A 13,613-nucleotide genomic window follows, 5' to 3' on the forward strand; every position below is an offset into this window, starting at 1 on the left:
AATTAAAGTAATTGACATGAAAACTCCTTCACCATTGCTGTAGGAGGAGGGGGCCCTGTGTCTGCCCAGCCTGATGGCTCTAGATGCCAGGGCCTGCAGGGGAGTTGGTTGAAACACTTCCAAGAAAACACGATTTCTGGTCAGAAGATAATATTTTTGCAATTATCAGATGAAGTGGTATTTCCCAGTGGTTTGCTTTATTAGAAGAGAGTGTAGATGCTGTCTGCTGTGCTGGCCAGGTTTGAAGGATGGGGGTGGCCATGGAAGTGTCCCAGCAGTGCAAGCACACCTGGCCAGCTGCCGGCACAACTCAGGGCAATGGCTATGGCAGTTGTACCTTGAGGGGAAACCTGGTGCAGCCCCTTTGGGGCCATATCCTGCTTCCCTGCACTGCCCACAGCATCGATGTGTGGGTGCTTAAGTTGTAAGTGCCTCAGTTGCAGAGTGCAGTGTTTTCATTATTCCCAATCTACTTCCCCAAATGTGTATCTCCATGCCCATGTAGGGGGACAATGGCATCCCCTCAGTGATGGTCACTGGAGTGACAGGGCTGCACTGCAGGCTGCAGAGACACAGCTTAAGTCAAGTAAAAGTGGAGAGAAACTCTGCGCTTGATACCTGTTTATATCTTGCCTGAAAGGGAGCAAGAAGGATTTTTCCCCACATGAACGAGGAAAGGGTTGCTGCGTTTGGTGTGACGAGACTGCATGACTCAAAAAAGCACTCTAAGTGGGAAAAAGAGATTGGCCACTTGTGGCAGGCAGCACAGCCAAGCTATTAGCTTTGCCTCCAATAAGAAAGTAAGTAAGAAATATTAACTGCATGCAAAGGTGCCCTTTCTCTTGTCCTCATCAATAGCAGCTGATACTCCTCAGGCTTATTACTGTAACAACGTCACTTCCCTTTCCTCACTGGCATCAGGTTTATATTAAAAAACTCACAGTAAAGTGTTTTGTCCACTGTCCCCTTTTTGGTTCTGCTTTTGTCTTCTGTGCTGTGCTTTGGGGCACATGTGGGGAAGGGGACACGCAGGCTCCCTGCCTGCCTATCTGCCTGCCTGCCCCCTTCCAGCAGAACTGAGGGCTGGGAGAGGAACAGGAAATTTGGCTGAGCAAAGAAAGCCAGGGATGAGGATGCCAGCTGTGGGAAAGGGCTAGTGGGCAATAACGTGCTCCCAGAGGGAGCAATCTCCCAGCATTGCATAGGATGAGGAGCAGCTTTCCGAAAAGAGCTGAAGGGAAGGAAAAAAAAAACCAAACCACACACGCACAAAAATCTAATTTGTTGGTAAGAGAGTGCACTCAGTTTTGGAAGGGGATTACATGATGCAGCTGCTTGCTTGCCCGAGGCCGGGGTCAGGGACCCAGCGATGTTCGCCCAGGTCGCTCTGTGGCATGACTCAGGCTCTTCCCACCGCAGCGCCGGTGCCCTCCCGGCAATGCCTTGAGAAGAGAGAGGAGGGGGCTGCAGACTAGGCTTGATGCCCCAGCTTTAGTGCCTACTGCTTCCAGATACAAAAAGGAGCATGGACCAAACCCGGGAGATAGGCAGGAGCCCATGTCACGAGTGAGAAGCAGTCCCAGCCCGAGTCTCCGGCGGCCCCGCGGCAGCGCCGGCGGGACCCGCAGCTCCGCGCCCGCAGCTGGGCACGGCTGTAGTCGCGGAAGGGGAGAAGGAGAAGCCCGATGTCCTTGGAGAGAAGGGAAAATAGTTACAATGGAGAAAGGGAATTAAAAAAAAAAAAATCTATGAGGAAGGAAGCAGCAAATGTTAAATGGGTGAGTCACGGTACGGGATGACTAATCCCGTCAGGGCACAGCTCGTGCCGCGCAGGGAATCGGTGCCGCGCGGGGAGCGCAGAACGGCTGCGGGACCCGGCGGGCAGCGGGGGCCGGGCCTCGCTCCGCTCCGCGCAGTAAGAGCCGGGCAGGGGGCGAGGAAGGGCCGGTCCCGGCCGGGCTCCGCGGCCGAGGCCACCCCGCGGCCGGTGCCCGCGGACCGGCGGCGGTGACCTACTTTCCGCCGGCTCCTCCCGGCGCACGGCACAGCCGCTCCCCGCGCCACCTGCCCGGCCCCGCGCCCAAGGAGGTGCGCGCCGCTCCGGCCGCTCCCCCCGGGCCGCTCCCCCGGGCGCTCCGCCCCGCGCTCTCCCCGCCGCGGGTGCCGGTGCGGCGGGTGCCGGTGCCGGTGTCGGCGGGGCGGGGGAGCAGCGCGCCTGTGCAGTGCCGGGGGGCCGGGCCCAGCCCGCCGCGTTACACAACCGGCCGCCGCGACAGGCGAGTTTCACAAGTCCCGCCGCGGCCGCCCCGCAGCCCGCGCCCACCCTGCGCACACCCCCGCGCCGCGCACCGCCCGCACTGCCCCCGCCCTGCCCGCGCCCATGCCATGTCACCGCCGGGCTGCGGGACCCCGCGGCCAGCGGTAACCCCTGCCGCCGAGGGGGCACCGCGCCGGGGCTGGGCATGGCACTGAGAGTGGCTCCGGGACGCGCATCCTCCTAGACGGTACGTACGGACCCTGACGGCGTGAGGGGTGCGGGGGGGTCCCCGCACTTGCAGCCCGCGGGGAGCGAGGGGAGCCCGGGAAGAGCTGCGGGTCCGGTGCGCGGCACCCGCCGGTCCGCCCTGCCTGCCCTCGTCCGACGCTGCCAGGACCGTCCCAGGTAAGTTCTGTAGAGGAAAATTGGCAGCCGCAACTTAAGTCCTCTGATTTCCCCCTAAAAAAAAACGTGTACCGGCAGGACGGGCACGGGACGCAGGGCTGGTTGCCTGGGGTCTCTGGCTGTAGAGGGCAGGCGGGAAGGGGGGCTCCGGGGTGGGGATGCTGGAGCGCGGCACATCTCGAGGCCGGGCACCGACATCCCCGTCCCGCAGCGGCCGCGGACCCCCGGGCACGGAGAGGCTCGGGAATAGCCATGGGCTGAGCGCAGCTGAGAGCTGCGGGGATCTGGGGTTGGAGCAAACCGATTTTCGGGAGTCTGAAATGGGTCTGATCGGAGTCTGCAAGTTTCGTCGCTGAGGGAATGTGTTTTGCTGAAAACAGTGCGGGGAAAAACCTCCGAAATGAGTTTTGCGCCTAAAGATAGCATTTGAGATCCAGGTTGAAAAGTTACTCCTCCAGCAAGGGTTATTGTGTTGTTTGATTTTATAGCATGTTTACATTATAAACGGGGAATCATGAAGGCTTTGAAAGTCCCTCATATGTTTCAGCCGTGGATTTGTGAATGATAACTCCAAGCCTTGGTCCTTAGTGGCAGAAATTGTGAACTGATTGCTCTGGGTAGCTCACACTGGAAGCACAGGTCGGAGCTGAGCCCTGTGTGACTCATCAGTGAGGTGTCACACGCGCTTTGGAGAGCTGTTGTCCTTTGTAAAGTGCCACAATCCCCGAAGGCAGGAGGCTCCTGAGCCATGGCAGAACAGGTCTCTCCTCGGTGGATTTTGGAGAAGTCCAGCACATCAGTCCCTTTTGGGACACCTAAGTGCCAAGTACCCCTGATTCCTGAATGAAGTTATCTTCTTCAGCTGTAAAGTGGCCCAGAGATAATGTCCCTGAAATCAAAGCTCTTAAAATGCCCCATGTCGTACCCACCTGGGAGGGTGCAGGATCACCTGGGAGGGCAGGGTTATTTATTAGCTGAAGTTTATTTTGTTGTGTGCAGTGAAAGCAGTGGTGCTGGTTTTGCTGATGGGATGAGATGTTCTGGTGTAGACATGAGAAAATGTTAGGAGTTGCTTCATTTTTGAGCAGAATATTGGTGCTCCTCTGTCCTTATTTTGCTGGATCACTGCTGGCTAAAAATCTGGAAATGGGAATTTGCCTTAAAGAGACAGCTTCATGGGTTTGATATGTAGGCTTTACAGTCATCACAGGTCCTACGGATGTTGTATGAAGCAGCAGATAATTTCAGGAGTACACAGTGTGAAGCCCTGGTACTGGGTATCTGACAACATGTGCTGTTTCAGCTGGGAATTTGTGTAATTTTTATAAACTTCCTGTGCTGCAATGCCTCTACCACAGTTATCCAGTCAGAAGAAATACATTTGGTTTTTTGTTTTTTTTAGAAACGGTATTTAAAAAAAAAAAAAAAAGTAATCGTTTTCCTGTAATGTGCTAATCAGAGTAAGCCAGCGTGTCAGTGCTGCACTGGGGAAGAACAGAGCCCCGTGCACTGATGCACCGTAACAACAGCACGCGGGGGCTCTGCGGCTGACGGAGCCCTGACAAATGCAGCAGCCACTAATGAGGAGAGGAGGCTCCAGAGTAAGGCAAAAGTGGAAGTTTGTGTGCAAGGGAGGCATTCGTATCTCTTGGGCTAAACATGTTTACTACTGAATCTTTAGAATTCTTCTGGAAGATGTAATAGGAAAAATGCAAATGGCTTTAGGAGCGGTTGCTTGCTGCTCATTTGTTCTGTTCATTCCAAGCTGTGGATTACAGTTACTTGATTTAGAGGGAAAAGTAAAATTGGTTCGACTTTTTTTTATAAACTGCACACTTCAGTAAGATATATGATATATGTTCCCGGTTTTAGCCGCTGAGACTATGTCTGTATTAAATTATTTTGTTGGTTTATGGCACACATCAAGTACACAAAAATAGCTCAGGGTTAAAGATTAAAATTAGCAAATGAGTAGTTCATAATTAAAGTCTCATGATGGAGGAAGGAACATTACAGCGCAGAGATACTGATGTTGAATACAATTTCTGCTCATTAGTAATATCAAAAAATTGGTAGGATGTCTTTACAGTTTGGAGCCAGGGCTTGTCTATGCACAGAAGTTGCATTGTTTTGCCCTAAATTACGCAACCTCCCAGGATTCACATGTAATGGTACAAAGGTTTTAATGCCAGCATAGCTCATTCCTTCAAGATTGGAGGAATAAGCTGTGTGCCTATACCACAAGAACTGAATTCAGGCTTATACTGGGACAGTTATGGATCCTAGTGGACTAATATGGCTTTAACCAAAATAGTAAAACCTATAAAACCCAAAATAGTATGAACCAGTCTTTTCTGGTACTATTGAAATTACAGAGCTCTCTACCCGGTTCAGTTCCAAATCTGTATTAGGGAAGTCAGGCAGGTAAAGCAACTGTATTCATTTGTTAGGACCTGGGTGAGCCCCTTCTCTCCCATGAATCCTGGCTCGCTGGGGGCCGTGCTCTGCTCCATGTGCCACACGTTGTCCCGCTGCAACAGCGACTCTGCACCCATCGGCACAACCGCGGTGGCACGACTCGCCTGGCTGCAGCTTTGCTGGGTCTGCCCCATTCTGCCACCCAGGCTAAGGCCATTTCTCTTTTTTCCTGGTTTCTCTGCTACTTTTGGTGCCCACAGGACTGTATAGCACAGCACGACTTGCCCTGTGGCCTGTATGCTGAAGGAGCAATGCCCCCAGGCAGAAGTCCTGGGAGACCCTAATTATGGTTACTCCAGCCTCACTTAAGCCCAGGTTTAAGCGAGGTTGATGTGGTGGCAGGCCCTGACAAGCACACTGGGCTTGCTGGCTGCACATCTGCCCAGCTTCAGAACCACCAGATTCAGTCAAACTGCAGATGTGTGTGCAATTAATGAGAGACTTTTACCTACTTCATATTCCTTTATTGGCTTTGGCCTTGTCTACATGGAGAGATTACACCAATTTAGTTTAAGTCTGTTTTTAAAGTGATTTGATTAACCTGATGTGACCTCACATAAGGATATTCTTATTTTGGTTTGAATTAGCTTATTTGAGTTCAACCAAAACCTGCACTTAGTCAATTTGCACAGAACCGAAATTAGATGTGTCTAAACTGAAAGGAGAACTGATGTCTCTAAATAATGACACAACTTTCTCATGAAAGCAGAACCTTCTGCAGAATCTGGAACAGAGTGTAATTACTAACAAATCTGAAGGCAACTGAAAACTATTCATAGCAAAGTTTAAAAAAAAAACAGGCAAAACTTAAATATCTTAGTGAGACAAATGAAGAAGTACCAATAATCTCAGTCCTGGAATACTGAAAGCAGTGGCGCAGGGCTTGGATGGCTTGCAAAAAGATTCTCCCATGGCTCTTCAGGTGCAAAAGAGGGCAAACATTTGTGTTCTATACCTGGACTCCCTATACAGTCAAAAATAAAAAAACAATGCAGGAACTATAGACTGGCAGGTTTGAATGCAATAGTACCCAGCATCTCATGACGTATTTCGTAGGAAAGAATAATTAGACGTGGAAATAATGAGGAAGCAGGCTAAATTACAACAAGATTTTATCAAGGGTGGATTGTGCTAAACTAATCTAATGTCTTTTTTGTATAGCAGTTTATTTAGGTGGGGTAAGGCAGGAATGTAGTTTATCTAAAGACAAGCATTTGATACCATGCCCCACAGGACATTATTGCCTAAAATAAAGATGGTCGTTCAAGACAAGAATTGAAAAGTGGAAAAGGAGCTGGCCAAGGAAAAGATGCAACTGTTGCCTGAGAATAAAGTTATCTGGATGGAGAGAGGTATTCAGAGAAAGTCATCAGCATGGAGGGAGATTAGTAGTGTTCCTCCCATGGGATGAGGCTTGGGCCTGTTGAAAGGATCCACTCTGACCTGTGTACAGGGTCTTGGGTGTGTGCCCAGGAGCTGTGTGGAATGACAAAAACTTGGGAGGTATTGTCAATACGGAGGAGGATCAGATTATCATGTGAAAGGAATTTAGATGACTTTGTTGATCGGAGTGATAGACATAAAATGACATTTAATAGTGCTGAGTGCGAAAGTTTAAGCATGGAGACCAGTAACGAGAATTTCCAGTGTGAAACAGGAGCTCATCAGCTCCTGTCCACGACAGAAGGGAGAGATGTGGATGCACTGGCTGCTCAGGAGATACCTGAGAGCAAGCAGTGGCATACAGCTGTGAAGGAGACCACTGACATCCTTGGATACCAAAGGAAAATAGTCTGAGAGATTCAGGGAAATGTGATACAATCATTGTGCAAATCATCATGCAGAGCATCAAGGCAAGAGCTTTCCATCGTTTATGGAGTAGTTCATTGGGATTTTGCATAGCTCCGGACACCCTGTCAAGAAAATGTTAAATTACAACAGTAGGAGGGCTAAAGATGTGGTTACACAAACAAACCATCTGCTATATGAAATGAGGTTAAACACCATCATTTGTTTAGCTCTGTCCAGTTGAACAAATGAAGAGACAGGTTACAGGGGTTTTTTACACACAATTGGTACTAAATAGCAAGAAAGCAGCAAAAAATAAGATAAAATATAGCATCTGCACAAGATCAAATTGTTTAAGTTGGTCATGAATATATTTGGATGTCAAATTAGAAGAAAGCTTCTAGCTACCTAAGGATTGAAGTTGTGTAAGAGTCTTTCAATTAGGGTAGTTTTGAGATAGATCTTGATAATCTTATGAAAGAGATTATACAATTAAATTAGAGAGTTCCCGGAGATAGGAAATTACATTTGCAGAGTTCTTTGGTCTGCAGTATAGTCATATTTTTAATGTGCGGTTGAAAGGAGAAGGGACCTGATTTGTTTACACTTTTAACCCCATGCATCAAGGCTTCTGCTGTTTTCCTGGGAGCTGAGAAAAGAATTAATTTTCCCTGTTGCTGCAGATTTGAGTCTTTTTTCTCCCATATCTGCCTTCCTCTCAAGCACTAGGCATTGCAAATGTGCAGTGCAGAGACTCCTTGTAGCATTAGACAGGCATAGTTGCTTGCAGTTTTTTCTGGCATGCTCCCTGCTTTAACCTGGTCATCAGATTTTGGACCAAAGAGGTGTTCTTCCTTCAGACTGTGTTCCAAATAACCATATTTTACTTCATGGTGTATTTTCTGTGATTTGTTGCTAGTGTTAATCAACTTGGTGTGGCTACAAGGACAGGCAGTGCCGGCAGTGATCTTCACCTGCCCTTTGCTGTGTCACAGCATAGTTTAAATCTTGCATGCTTCTGATGTGTATCATAAGTTTGTTGTATGATGAGGATGTGTTCTGGGCTGTCTGGTGCTTCTCATCAGGTTGAAGAGATGTTATTAAGTAGCCATTAACAGAGTTGTTTTCCAAGACTGGAGTGCTGGGGTTAGTGCTCCCTTTTGACTTGGTATTCCTAAAACTAGTTGGAAATCTGGGCTTAATGTCAGCTCTGCTCTGGTGCTGATCAGAGCAAAATTCTGTAAGTCATGCGGGATAGCCTCTAGAAGAAAGAAGCGATTGCTGATAGATTAGTAATTTTAAAAACACGGTTTAGTTAGAGGAAAGCTGAATGTATAATGACCATCTTATTACAAGAAAGAGAGAAGGAAAGAAATAAAACAAGACAGAAAGGAAGCAGGCAAGAAAGGAAGAAAATAGCACAACTTAGCCTGCAGCAGAGATCACCTGCTAAGCTGCCTGTAAAGGGAAATTGAAATATGGAAAAAGGCAGCTCAGAGGGGGATAACACTGAGATGGTAGAAGAGGAAGTGCGTTAACCAAACTCCATGGAGCTGTTGAAATGCATTGAATCATCTGACTGTGACTTGTGTTCTTAGGCAAATACAATTGTATAATTGATTAATTTGTCGACATTCCTTTAGTGCATAACGCTATGGCAACCAAGAGAGTCACTAAACATTGCCGTGGAGAGCACTGCAAAATACATCGTTCCTTAGGAGGGAGGCAGAGCGAGACCTTGGAGCTCTGACTTTGCAGGACTGATGCACACACACAGACACACACAAGTGCACACCTGAGTAGCTGGAATTGGCCTCCTGTTAATGGTGGTGGAAGGTGAGCATAGGGCAGTTTGCTGCTGATGTACTTGTTGTGGGTGTGATTGAAGAGGTGACACTGGCTAACAACTGCCTTGAATACTGGTGCTACCTGATCTCGGCAGAGCAGATGGACTGGGGACAACTATACCACCCTCCTGCTGGGTCCCTGACACCTGGGGGTCCCGAGCAGGCAGGGAGACCAAAGGGCTTAGTCTTCCCTGCGCCACTGCTCCCATGGCGTGGAGGGCTGTGCCGCCCTGCACGTCACCCTCCATCAACTTCTGGGACCTCAGTCCTCCAAGGCTGCTCTGCAGGGGCCTGTTGTGTGAAACAGAAATGTGTTCTCAGAGTTTTACACTGAGTTCCCAGGGCTTGGCTGGCTGCTGTGTGGTACCTGCAGTTGTACCTTCACTGCTCCCTGTGCCCCCTGGGCAGGGGTTTCAGCCCCTCTGTACCCAACAGCAGTGTCACAGCTCAGCAGACACTTGCACTGGACCTCTGTCTCCCCCCATTAGCGTTCCCCCTCACCTGTAAGTGTGAGGTGCTTTGTTGAGTGTCAGCTATAGGCAGATTGATTGTTGACAAACTGCCCAAGCTTAGGCAAGATTTTTCGAGTATGTAGCAATGGCAGGAATCATATCCATAAAAATGCTAATCTCCTCTCTTGCTTCATCTGTTCAGCCCACAAACACATGCATACACACATTCTTAAAAGAAATTAATAAGGTTTGTTGGTTCTTTTCTGGGCTCAGCCTACTTTTATCTTAGTTTAATGCACAACACAGTGCAGCACGTTGCTTCAGGGCAATACAGTTTTGACCATAAGGAACATATTAAGTAAACCGTTTTTTGAGTAATTAATGAACAATAGATGAGCTGATAAGAGCTCCCATTGCCTATAATTATTTTGCATAGTCGTGGCAGCATTATAGGAAGATTTTCAAGCCAATGCAGAGGCATTATCTGAAGGGAATGAGATGAACCCCTGGCTCTGATGAAGGCAAAGGCTGAACTTCCACCAGCTTCTGTGCAGTGAGGACCTCTCCCAGAGTATCAGCTGAAGAGAAGAAGAAATGCCCCTGGGAGTCAGTCCTTGGGCTTAGGCTGTTTGAAGCTCTCCTGCACAAACTGCAAATATGTGTTTATGTATAGAGGAGGATGCTGTGTGTTTGGTCCACTGTTGGCTTGTCACAGCAAAGGCAGCAATTAGAGAAGCTGTAATAGCTGGGCAGGGTTACACCCCTTGCTGAGGAAGTTTGACCATAAACCTGTTTGTCCTGTCTCTGAGTGCAATGTACACTGGCTTGATTTACAGTGACTTAAAAATATTCACACTGATCAAACTGTTTCCAATTAAATTTTATTAAGTGATGTATTAAGTGTGTGTGTTAAGTGACTCACATGAGGAAAAAAGGTGGGACTTTGGTTGGCTCCGCTACTGATGTATATATTAAAGATGAGTATTAACAGTTTGACTTTTCTTTCAAATAGAATAATCGTAATGGCTTCCTTTTGGGGCAGGCTTTTAATGGAAAGGGTACAGCAGGAAGTATTAATAAAACAAACTCTTTGTGCTAATCTTAACACCTTCATTTTTCTATTTAATTTTGCTTATGCAGAGGGCTGAGCCTTGTCATTAGTGGAGACAATGTGTCAACATAAGAAAAGTGAGTTACTGTTAGAGTAGGAAAGTATATATGATTCTGCAATAGTCCTGATATGTTGTCTGGAAAGGAAAAAGATCCATTGTCTAAAATGGGAGAAGAATAAATGCAACAGACTAAAATTGCCACTAAACCGTTGGAAACTAAAAATAAGGCTGCGTCAGAACTCCATCTTATCCAGGGCACCTGTTTTGAATCTGGAACTGAATTCCTTATATTGGATATATTCATAGTTAAAAAGGCAACCAGTAGAGCCATCAAGATCTGGAGTGTTAGAATGATTAGTTTGTTGGTAGTAGCCTGTTGTGACTAGAGCAGAATCTCTGTTTTCACTTGAGAGACAATGATAAGACTAACACCAGGAAGAACAACTTCTGTGTTTTGATTTTTTTTTTAAGGAAAACATATGAATATTAATAAATGATCCAGCTGGGATATCATCTTTCTTAAAATTGTCCTTAGACATAGTGTATTATATTAACAAACATGAATTTGGTTGTACAGTAAGTAAAATTTTATAAATATAAATCATCAACTTATTTCAAAAGTTGCAGTGCCAATGAAACTATTCTGGGATTTTCTAGTATAGTCTGGTTTAAATTGTATGAATGAGAAGATATACTGGTGAATAAATCAGATAATGAGCTGCTCTACATAGAAGACATAATGCCTATTTATGATGTATAGAAGTCCTAAGAGAGATGAATTGCCAGTTTAATCTTCTTTGGAATGTGTTTGAAAACTATTTTTATGTGGCATTTCTGACTGTGCCAGAGATTACTGTTCAGACACTTACACAGACTTCATTTCTATCTGAATTACAGCTCTACAAGGTCCGTTGCAGGCAAAAGTTCATTTACTTCAGTTGTTTTTATTTAGTTCCTTGACCTTGAGGTAAAATTTTTAGTGATTAAAGGTGTTGCCAAAAGTTTTCTTCTGACCTAGTTGCTCAGAACTTAGGAAGCCCAGTTATCCCCCTGGATGCACCTTACCAGAAGGGGCAGTAATACAGATCAGCTCTTTTGTCATTTGCATCTTTGGTACGATGTGGCAGAGCTTTGCAGTTGACCCGAGAGGGACTAAGATTTCTCCCTTGCTCTGTGCAGAAATGAAGAGTATATCGAGATGAATACTTCTTTTTCCTGCTTTTTTTTTTCTAAGTCCTCGTGGTAAGTTTCCTATGGAAAAGAGGATTGCTGGATGAATTAAATCAGTTTAACTAAACAGTAGATTTCTCTCTCTAATGGTACATTGGCATTGATCGTTTACCCATGAAACAGCTTTTATTTGAGAAAAAAACATGGAATTTATTTTTGTGTCTTTCCTGACGTGAATGTCCTGCTTTCTGAGGGAGTCACAATCAGCTTTACTAGCAGCTGATTTTTCTCCCAGCCTTGCAACACTTGCAGCAGCTTCAATCAAAGGGCTCTGATGGGGAAACATTGCTGGAAGGTTGGCAGGCAGTGCTGGAGCCTGGCGGAGCAGGATTGCTGCTCTGCATAGTGGAAGCATCTGGGAGATATTAAAAACTTTTGACAGGGGTAGGAAGATAATTCTCGAGATAATTCTGTGTCAAGCTCTGCTCTAACTTCTATCTCCTGCCAGGCTTCCCAAGCCCTGGGTCATAAGGTTAGAGAAAATTATGGGCTGATTGTGTCATCCTTCACCTGTAGACGCAGAGCCTCCCCATTGCAGTCAGTCACCACCAGGCCCGGAGAGTCTGTCGTCACCCTCCTATTAAGGATGACTGTTTCTAAAACATTAACATTCATGTCAGGTCTAGATAGGGATCAGCAGAGGCTTAAATCATTGTCAGGAACAGATGTGAGATACCTAATCAGTTATTTCCTAAGGAAAATGAGTTTGATTGCATGAATAGTTGTAAATATTTCATTCAGCAATTCAGCTACTACAGCAATGGTAAACAAGCTTCTGAGGCTGAAGAGAAGCATTTTGTGGTACTGTACTTGATTTCTTATTCATTTCAACTTTAGTGTAGAAAGAAGCTTAGGTACTTTGGATTACATTTTGTGACTGCACTGATCATAACCGGGGTCTCACTTTGAAGACAGCCAAACACAGAATCACTGAAAGATTTCGGTTGGAAGAAACCTTAAAGATACCCTCTGCCATGGGCAGGGACACCTTTCACTAAAGGAAGCACCTTCCAACCCCTTCCACTCAGGGTCCCAAACAGTTTGGCCTTGAACACTTCCAGGAATGGGGCATCCACAGCTTCTCTGGTCAAGTTGAGCCAGTGCCTTGCCAACCTCACAGTGAAGAATTCCCTCCTAACATCTTTCCTCTTTTGGTTTAAAAACATTTAAATCTTTCCTCTTTTGGTTTAAAAACATTCCCCCTTGTCCTATATCTATCTGCCTATGTAAAAAGCCACTCTTTCTCTTTTTTATAAGCTCTCTTTAGTCTTTGAATGCTGCAATGAGGTCTCCCCAGAGCCTTCTCTTCTCCAGGCTGAACAACCTCGTCTCCCTTAGCCTATCTCCATAGCAGAGGTGCTCCATCCCTCTCATCATTTTTGTGGCCCTCCTCTAGAGTTGCTCCACATCTTTCTTGTGCTGAGGACCCCAGAGCTGGATGCAGTACTCCAGTTGGGTCTCATGAGGGCAGAATAGAGGGGGAGAATCACAATCCTTAATATCCCTAACCCTGATAAACACGGCCAACTCAATCCCGGTTTTCAATGTGCAGCACTTGTCCGCAGGATGAGCACAAAGCTGGAGGTTCTGCCCCTGGGAGATGTTCATGGCACAGGAATAAATTTTGGCTTTGATAGGAAGATGCCTGAGCACCAAAGTCTCCAACCTCTGCTTCAGTTTTGCACTACCCAGCTGGTGCCAGGCTCCGGTGGTGAGCACAGTCCTCGGGTGGTAGGTGAGCCAGGATTAGGTGCTCTCTGCCCCTTTGGTCAGTCACTGCTTGGCTTCTTGGCTGGCTCTCTGAAGCATTTGCTCTACATAAGCAAAAATTACGCATACAGCTTTAATTTTTTGTTTGTTTTGCCCTCCTCGCTTGTTAAAAACAAAACCGAATTAAATTGGAAGAAACTTTGGCATTAAATCAGGGTGGGTGTAATACCAATTTCAGTGAAGTAGGTAAATGTGTCATTATTGATCTTTTGAAAAAGGACTAATGAGAGGACGGAAAGGAAGGAGGAAGTTAGCTTTTCTCTCTGCCTAATTG

The 13,613-nt window shown here is 46.6% G+C and overlaps 1 protein-coding gene and 1 long non-coding RNA gene across 10 annotated transcripts in view; one reads left to right on the top strand and one right to left on the bottom strand.

Annotated features, from left to right (window-relative positions):
• Positions 1–13,613, top strand: part of PASD1 (PAS domain containing repressor 1) — a 99,464-nt gene that overhangs the window by 46,274 nt on the left and 39,577 nt on the right. For 3 of the 9 annotated variants that reach the window (XM_027716588.2, XM_027716594.2, XM_027716592.2), the window contains exon 1: positions 2,193–2,504. The exons of 2 other annotated variants lie outside the window; for them this stretch is intronic. The gene's annotated coding sequence lies outside the window, so the exon portion shown is untranslated. Of the gene's footprint in view, positions 1–1,267; positions 1,288–1,759; positions 1,779–2,191; positions 2,505–2,640; positions 2,663–13,613 lie in introns of those variants that run through there. 4 more of the 9 variants (XM_039381740.1, XM_027716591.2, XM_027716593.2 and 1 more) reach the window with 4 other exon arrangements.
• LOC120323339 lies at positions 1,278–2,105 on the bottom strand. Its single transcript, XR_005563684.1, has 2 exons — positions 2,017–2,105; positions 1,278–1,690 (listed from the first exon to the last, which is right to left on the bottom strand). It is a non-coding gene; the product is annotated as an uncharacterized LOC120323339 (long non-coding RNA).

Source organism: Pipra filicauda, unplaced genomic scaffold (genome assembly GCF_003945595.2).
Source record: "Pipra filicauda isolate LSUMZ 115617 unplaced genomic scaffold, ASM394559v2 scaffold239_size1682155_pilon, whole genome shotgun sequence".
NCBI lineage: Eukaryota > Metazoa > Chordata > Aves > Passeriformes > Pipridae > Pipra > Pipra filicauda.